The 8,392-nt window shown below is 45.0% G+C and overlaps 1 long non-coding RNA gene across 1 annotated transcript; it reads left to right on the top strand.

Annotated features, from left to right (window-relative positions):
* Window positions 1–531: 531 nt before the first annotated feature.
* On the top strand, window positions 532–6,581 carry LOC144722457 (uncharacterized). Its single transcript, XR_013586057.1, has 3 exons — window positions 532–629; window positions 1,457–1,531; window positions 4,381–6,581. It is a non-coding gene; the product is annotated as an uncharacterized LOC144722457 (long non-coding RNA).
* The last annotated feature ends 1,811 nt before the right edge of the window (window positions 6,582–8,392 follow it).

The following is an 8,392-nucleotide window of genomic DNA, read 5'->3' as shown; positions in this document are numbered from 1 at the left end:
ACCGATCGCTGATGCCCCTTTCGGCCATCAAAAAGAAAATTCCCGTCGCGCGACTCCAGAACGATTTGCAGGACCTGTGTCGCTAAGCCATGGTCAATCCACTGCTGGATAACTCCTCCTTCGAAGAGATGGAGCGATGAAAGCAGTTCACGTGCAGGTGAACAGCGGGTTATACTTCTTTCGCACCTTACATAGCCAACCGTGCGAATCGGAGTCACATCTAAGGATGAAAGAACGTGCGCAGTTTATAAATATCACTCTACACGTAGGCTTTCGCGACCAATATTATTCATGATAAAGGTTTTTGGGTTAGATCACGTAAACAACGCGTTGTTTACGTGACAAACCTTACTGGCCGTGTGGGGTGGTGGAGGATTAGGACAGATTTATACTTACGCGATCTAACCCAAAAAACTTTACTATGTATATACATATCACATTGATTGGTGGACAAAGTAAGTAGTGGGCGTGGGGCGGACGCGTCTCGAGAAGGGTTGGTGACCGGTGGTCGAGGCTAGCCGTGGAGTGGCGGCCAGACGACGAGGAAACACAACCGAGGGGGGACCCCCAGCGTGGAGCTGGAGCGATGAAAGGGGCTCGTGCACGGGAGCTACAAACGCTGCGGCAATGTGAGTCAGTGAGATATGTCAGCGGCCTGAGCAACCCTTCGTCCAGCGGTGCACAGTTCATGGCTGACGATGGTGGTAAATGTTGTTCATAGAGTCAGCAAAACATCTCTCTGCGCAAACGAGCCACTGGGGCGGTCTATCCATTTCTACTCGGCGGCATGTAGCCAGTGGCAGGGGCTGGAGAGGGCCCAAGACTGCCGCTGTTCTAAGCGATAACCAATTCATTACCCCGTCGGAATGAACCCCCGCCGGGATTTGAACTTGCGAACTTCCATTCGTGAGTCATGTACGCGACGCTGTAGTTTAATAGCTTCATGTAGTCAAATCATACTGCGTGGTACACACTGCGATACGGTCAATAGCGCGCGCGCGCGCGTGTGTGCGCGATGAACATCTTGCGTTAATCACATGTACTGAGCCTGTGTGTGTATATATATACATATGTATCTGCCATATAGAATGTGATATAGTATCCACCATAAAGTTGGGCTCACAGCAGGTCACTGTTTAATAAAATACTCTTGTGCCTAAATCTTTTGTAGCTGTAGAACATTTTCAAGGAATTGATGTCACAGATATGCGTTACAGACGTTTTATTATTTTGGTCTTCCTTTCTCTTTTTTTTTTCGCTTAAATATGTGACAATACGAGGAGGTGGGAATCCCTAAATAATTACTCTCGACTTTTGGATACGTCTCAAGGGCGCATGTCCCAGGCTCTCCGGCACCGGACCAAAGACTGTGAAGCCTATTTAGGGCTCCTTATTATGACACTCCAGTGATATCGCTGTCCTATTCGCTCCCCACGTGTTCTTACCTTTGCGGTAGATAGCCACATATCCCACTCGCCGGGGACTGCTGCATTGGCGGACGCGTGAAAAGATCGGATTCGTGAACGCCAAAGTAAGTTGACAGTCGCACTGGGCACACATCGTTTGCCGAACAAAAACAAACAAACAAAACATACGTTCCTACACTTGCTAGAAGTCAGCGAAGGCACGTGGAATTTGGATTGCATTACTGAGTGTGAAAAGGTCAGATGTGTGAACATTTATGGAAAATGACGGTAACACCGTGCAGGCACTTATTTGGTCAATGTGAGTATGGTTGGCTCTGTACGGTGCGAAAGAAGTTCAACAGACATGCATACAGGTGACGGTCTGGCATTGCGACCTTGCTCTGTGATGCACAACCGCAGCGACGTTGCTTATATGCCACGTTGGAGAACCTGGTCATAACTCTCAAGTATTCTTCTTAAGCTGATGTTGTGCAGCCTGGGACGCACTCCACGTGCCTGCGAGATAGGGGCTGCGGATGTTTGTTGTTTGGTCGGCGTTCGTTGAAGTTAGAATGAAACTATTCTTTGGTTCTTTCGGTAAAGTCACGTATAAAGATAAAATAATTGTATGCTATTATTTAATTTATTATTTTATCTTTTTACGTGACTTTACCGAAAGAACCAAAGAGTAATTCCTGCAGTCACGAAAGCTCCAAATTAAGATTGGAATGAAACTATTTAAGCCAGTCTCAACGAATTTCGCAATCCCCATGTATGCGTTGATGTGGCGCAGTCGTTTCAACCTTCAAGAGTAATGTTTGTGTGTGAAAATGATGGTGGGGACAAATCGCCTCTTAAAATTCATAATGGGCATAATTCTGAATAATTTTACACTTACTGAGTGTTTTTTTAAGTCATGAGCAGGATGCTTGGTGCAATAACAGCCGTTAGGCCAAGATTGTGAACTTGTCATGAGTGTTGTTTTCTCTAATTTTTACTCAGAGGTTTCCTGCATTTTAATAAATAATTTGTGTCTCCGTGATCCGCAGTGAGTTTACAATGGAGGCCCTGCTAACCTTTCAATTCTTCTTTTCAAAGGGCACTCTCTTCATTCATCATTGATGTTCCTAACTTGTGTGTTGGATGGCTCAAGATGTTCAACCAGGGATTGTCTCAACTTCATAGCACGCACTTGTCGTTGAGTTATCCCTTCCTTGAAGTAGTTGACCATGTGGCAATGTAGTTACAGCATTCAATTCACAATTGGAAGATCCTGAGTTCAAACTATGGTCAGAGATTAACTGGGCCCATCATTCCTCCGATGTTGATACAATTAGTGCCATTTTCTGAGAATGAAACGGTAGCTATCGTATGTAGAGATTTGTCCCCACCATAAAAACATGTGGAATTTCCACCAACAGCTTAGGGCCAACAATATAGATGAGTAAGGAAGTTCGCCCCAAAACATGCTTTACTATGATGACGATGATTGACTAGAATCTACTTATTTAAAATGGGGGGGGGGGCATCATATGCTACGATTGCGCAAAATTCTCCCATCGTAAAGTTGTAATGCTCTGACGCATGCAAGTATCTTGGCGAAATTAGTGAAGGGTGGGGGGCGAGAATATTTTCAGTAAATTCACAGGAACCCTTGTCAGAGCTCATTGCTGATTGTGATGAGAGATATGATTGCAATATCTGGGCAACACTGATTTGATTAACACAGTGCTTGGCGAATGTTTGTGACAAAAATGGTAATTAAGTCAGCGTCTCCCTAACTAATCAGGCACATCCTCCTTTAGTTACCCTGACCCAGGTAGAAATTCCACATTTTTATGGCCTGGGCAGCCAGTTTATCAATATATAAGGGGTGAGCCACTATAAAAACTGACAGCCCTTTGTTAGTCCACTCGTGCACGAGGGCCCCTACACACCAGGTCGGCGATAGGGACTCTTTGAGCAAACTTCCCTACCCACGTCGGTGTGGGTTGGTGAAGGGGAGAAGGTGCCCAGGACTGGTGCAGATATGACTCTGCCAATTGAGACATGGTTTGGAATTGAATTTGGGTCACAGACCACTGTAACCCCCCCCCCCCCCAACAACTCTATTATGCACTGTGCCACCGCTCACCTTCCAACCACTAAATCATTGACACCACATGGTGCTTATTTTGTTGATGAAGTGAACTGTAGTCGTCAACCTTTGACCAGGATTCGAACCCACTACCCTTCCACCTGTGAGTCGAGCTGTGTGACCACAGCACAGTCATCCAGCCGAACGTTCATCTGTCCCAACATTTTGACGGGCGAATCACTTTAAAGCAAATTCCACCGCAAACTATTGCGTCGTCGTCTCTAATTGCTAATTGGTCCTGACGCACAGCAAACGAGCAGACGAAAGAAGGAAGAAGAAGAGCAGGAAAAAACCAAACGAGGATGATTATGTTCTTTGATTGTGTCTCATCTGGATCAAATGTTGAGGGCCGGTGCGCAGAGCCAAACAATTTTAAGCACGCTTTGAGGCGAGGCCTTCAGTTCGTCTCGTCTTGGCCCAGCGAAAGTGACCGCATGTGGCGCGAGTTAAACGCGATAAGAGACCGGGCGCAGATGTGCTCTCTGAACGCCGAAGGCGCGCGTTCGAGGCGGCGTAAATCCACGGCGCTTGCACTGCAGAGCGGCGGTTCACAAACCCAGGCTTTGCATTACCCCATGGCCCAGACCCCTATTATACTTTTTTCACCGCTTGACAGATGCGCGGAGTGTATCATTACATAACTGTACGCACATGCGTGGACAGCAAGTATGGGAAGACGCAACTTTGGAGATAGTGAGGTTGACAGTTGGAAAAAAATGCTTTCGTATTGCATTGCCTTTGCAATGGTAAAATAAATACCCAGCCTGCTCCAACAACAGGCGATACATAACACAAAGGTGCATCCCTACAATTGCTCGCTTATTTTACTGCCACCAGAAGGGGTCTCTACAAGAAGTCGCTCGAGAGAATCGCCTCGAAAGAGTGTTGTTGGTCTACTCTTCCATGCCGGACAGATGTCTTCGAAGAGGTGCAAGAAGTACAATACACTTCACCCCACCACACTCGATCTGCCGTGTGAACAATTGTGACGCGCCCATTTGTACTATTGGGTGAACAGAGGCTGGGGGGATTTAAGAAACTTGTCCCATTGTTTCAACGGACGCGCCGGGAAATTGACCTCTGGCGACCTCTGGAGTGCAAGTCCAGTGCGCTGCTCATTGCACCGCTGCGGCAAGATCCTGTGTATGTAAATGTGAATGCTTTACATTCATTGTTAAGTTAAGTGTGCGTTTAGGGTGTCTCTTTGAAGATTTTCTCACCGCAATTTGAATTCATATCCTGACTTGTTTTTTTTTTAAAGAGCTGAATCGGGAGCACGTAACGATTCTGTATCAACAAAGGACATCGCCGACAGAATAACCAGGGGATGGACATATGCCGTCACCATGTATCAATGCTCATCCAAGTGTTGGAATCGTGTTCACCTTTATTCGTGGCTATGGACCACGCAACTTAACCACAATAACCTCACTGACTTTCTAGACTCATTTGTTTTTTTATCGGAGGGTCCTGCAATTGGAACACTTTAGCCAGTAATTTCATGAAAGACTGCCGTGATTGCCCTGGGTTAGACAACCGGAGAATCCGGAGAAAACCCACAGCAGGCAAGTGCCATCTCTGAACCACCTCACAGGCCCGCGCCTACAACACCTGGCAAGCCCTGGTGGAAACGATCATCAAAGTTTCCAGGCGCCAAACCTTAGCTTAGCTTCGGAAATGCGAGCAAGACGATGACCTGAGTTTACCCCGTGACCAGGATTTAAACTCGGAAGCTTCTGATTGCTAGTCAGGCGCACTGACCAGAGTGCCACCCGGCTGCGTTTACGATGCAGTCAACAGGTTGTGGGCCAGTGACCTCTTGTACTGGGAGAGAAAATGATTTTTCCACTTGCTCACAGTGATAGAGTCAACATGCCCTTGCCCACAGCTTCCTTCAGACGATGATGAATTTTGGTTGTGATTTTCCGTCTCGGCCACTGTGATGTTGATAGACCCTCTTTGTTCAGTAAATATACCGTGGATTATTGCCTTTTAGTTTGCGCACTTCAAAGTTGAACTACACAACAGAGGGAACAGTTTTTTTACTCATTATGAAACAAGAATCCGAGGGCAAATAGCTAATGTTCGGTCTCAGTCAACATGAAATTTGAATGAAAGAGCTTTGCGAATGATACACACGATGTATAAGGGGGGAGCGGTTGAGCGGGAGTTGACGTACTGTCCTCTGAACCCAGTCACCAGAGTTCAATACCTGGTCACAGCTAACATCAAAAGCGAAGTGATATCGACTTATCCCCCTTCACCAACCCGCACTGACCAGCACAGCAAAGTATGGTCAAATAACCCCTACAATTGACACGGCGTGGGGGAGGCATTGATCCAGCAGTGGGTTAACTGTTAACAATAACGATGTGACGTATTGTGATTTTCTGTGGGCAGAACGAGAAGAGCAAAGTTTTGTTGGTTGTAAACACGAGAGAAACGCAGTATAGTGTTTCATCTGCATGGAATTATATAACATCAGTGCTTCGTATGGCATGTCAGCCAACTCAATCAAATTGCAATAAAAGTATTCGATGTCTGTTTATAAATTCTCAAAACAGATGTTTTCTGAGTTGTTGTGCAGGAGACTGCAACAGTTGCTGCACATCGATCTCATTGAGATGTCATTATTTAAATACATTCACTCAACAGAGATACATTCACTCAACACCGTCGTCGATAACACTGTGTAAAACATCTCGAATAGGTGACGTTTTCAAAGACAGGCGATTTTCATAGCACGCAATAGCATCATAATAAAACATATAGCAACATAATAGCACATCTATCAACATAATAGCACATATATCAACATAACACCACATATATCAACATAACAACACATCTTTAAAGGACATTAGCGTGTAATTACAAACGTCCATTGTGGGAAACGTCGCCTACTATATATATACAGTCTCCCTTTTAAGGCCAGAGTGTTCTTGCAAAATGTGTAGCGTTTGTTTAATTATTTTAATGGATGGGTCTGTTGGTCATTTTAAACGCCAATAGCTTCAGTCTATGGATAGTTTAAAATGTGTATTTAATTAAGATGATTATACGAGAAAATTTATCAAGACGACTATTTTTTTCAACGTTACTTTGGACAAACAGATTGAGCAACAGCTAAAGTGTGCGCGTAGCACACGCCAAAATCTCTCAGCCTCATCAAGACCCCACCGCCACAGACGAGCTGAGTGTGTGGCCAATTTGTCATTCAGATTGCCAACTCAGGGGGGGCTTGATAAAATGTGGCCAACCCAACCAGTCCATGCACAGCACGCCATTTTGTGTTGTTAGATCTATTGCTTGGCTGTGATGGGTCTATTTGATCTCTCACCGATTTGAGTTATTGCTGCCATGAGGCAATTGCCAATGATGGTGCCGGTCCAACCTCCCGGAGCGCAGTAGAAACAGCGATGCCACCTTCTTAAATTCCTCCTCATCTATCTGCCCAGAAGTTTCCAGGGGTACACCACGGAGATGTAGACCATTCTTGATTTGAAGTTTTCGTGACTGCAGGAATCCATACTCTTTGGTTCTTTCGGTAAAGTCACGTAGGTATAAAATAAAAAAAAATCACGACGTTTCGAGCGCAACACAAGCGTTCTTTCGGTAAAGTCACGTAGGTATAAAATAAAATAAATCACGACGCTTGCAACACAAGCGTCCATCATCCCACCTGATGATGGACGCTTGTGTTGCGCCCGAAACGTCGTGATTTATTTTATTTTATACCTACGTGACTTTACCGAAAGAACCAAAGGATATCGACCATCTTAACACCGGTTTTATTGCCAGAAAGGGTAAAACCAATTATTTTTTTCCCCATCATTTTTGATACGAGAAAAACGGTCTCATATATATGGGTACCAAACAGTTCGTCAATCGGCAGATTACATGCGGTGGGGTAAAGTGTGGGTCCTGCAACCTCTTCTAAGACATCTGGCCAGCGTAAAAGGGCTTATATAGAACTCACTCTAGTGGATACCCCTTCTGCCAGCGGCGACATGAGCTAGCAGTTGCACAGCTGTACCTTTTTATTTTTATTTATCTGCCTCATTCTGCACCTAGCCGTGTTCAGTTTGGCTATGTGCCGGAGAAGAACAACAAACTAAACACTGAGGGCAGTTCTAAAGAAATGAATTTTCAATCTTGATGATTTAAAAGTGCATAGCTCCAGTGACTTCCTGATATGAGAAGGAAGAACGTTCCAGACGGCCGCAGAAGTGCATCTGATAGCGCGATGCGGGGGCCATCTTTGTTCGATGGCTAGCCAAAAGCCGCTGCAGTCACTTGTATTCCATGATTCTGTGCTACCGGTAACCTTTCAAAACCCTTTGACTGACCCTCATAAGCTACTTCACAGTGTCATTTTGTGTACAATTGTCAGTTGCAAATAATGATTGATCGTCAAGTTGCCCTTGTCCTTTTCGCTAGGCTTAGGCATCTGCAACAATGCTCCTTTCTTTATATGATTCAATCAATCATCATACTGAGAGTAGTTTGTTCAATGGTGACATACGTTCCAGCCTGGCTATTGTAAATACTGCAGTGTAAATCAGTGTTGGAGTGCCAATGGAGTGTTGAGTCCATGTTCAGTCTTCAACAGTAAATGGAAATACATTCTCCTTTCCCCACAATGTGCTATTTTTTTTACTCCATCTCATTCCTGGTGCCTAGTGCTCTATAAGAACGCCGAGCCACATTGCTCAAATCCTTATTTTCTATTCGTTTAGGCACCGTAGATAAATAAAGATGATCGAGTGCAGTGAGTTGTATGGGCAGAGCCTGGTCACCACCACTGACTGTGCGATAAAAACACGATATAAAGTTGGTTTTAGAATGG

The sequence above is a fragment of the Lampetra planeri genome, chromosome 14 (assembly GCF_965212315.1).
Source record: "Lampetra planeri chromosome 14, kcLamPlan1.2.h2, whole genome shotgun sequence".
Classification (NCBI taxonomy): domain Eukaryota; kingdom Metazoa; phylum Chordata; class Hyperoartia; order Petromyzontiformes; family Petromyzontidae; genus Lampetra; species Lampetra planeri.
Note: the sequence above shows the minus strand (reverse complement) of the source record. Positions and strands in the feature narration are given on the sequence as shown.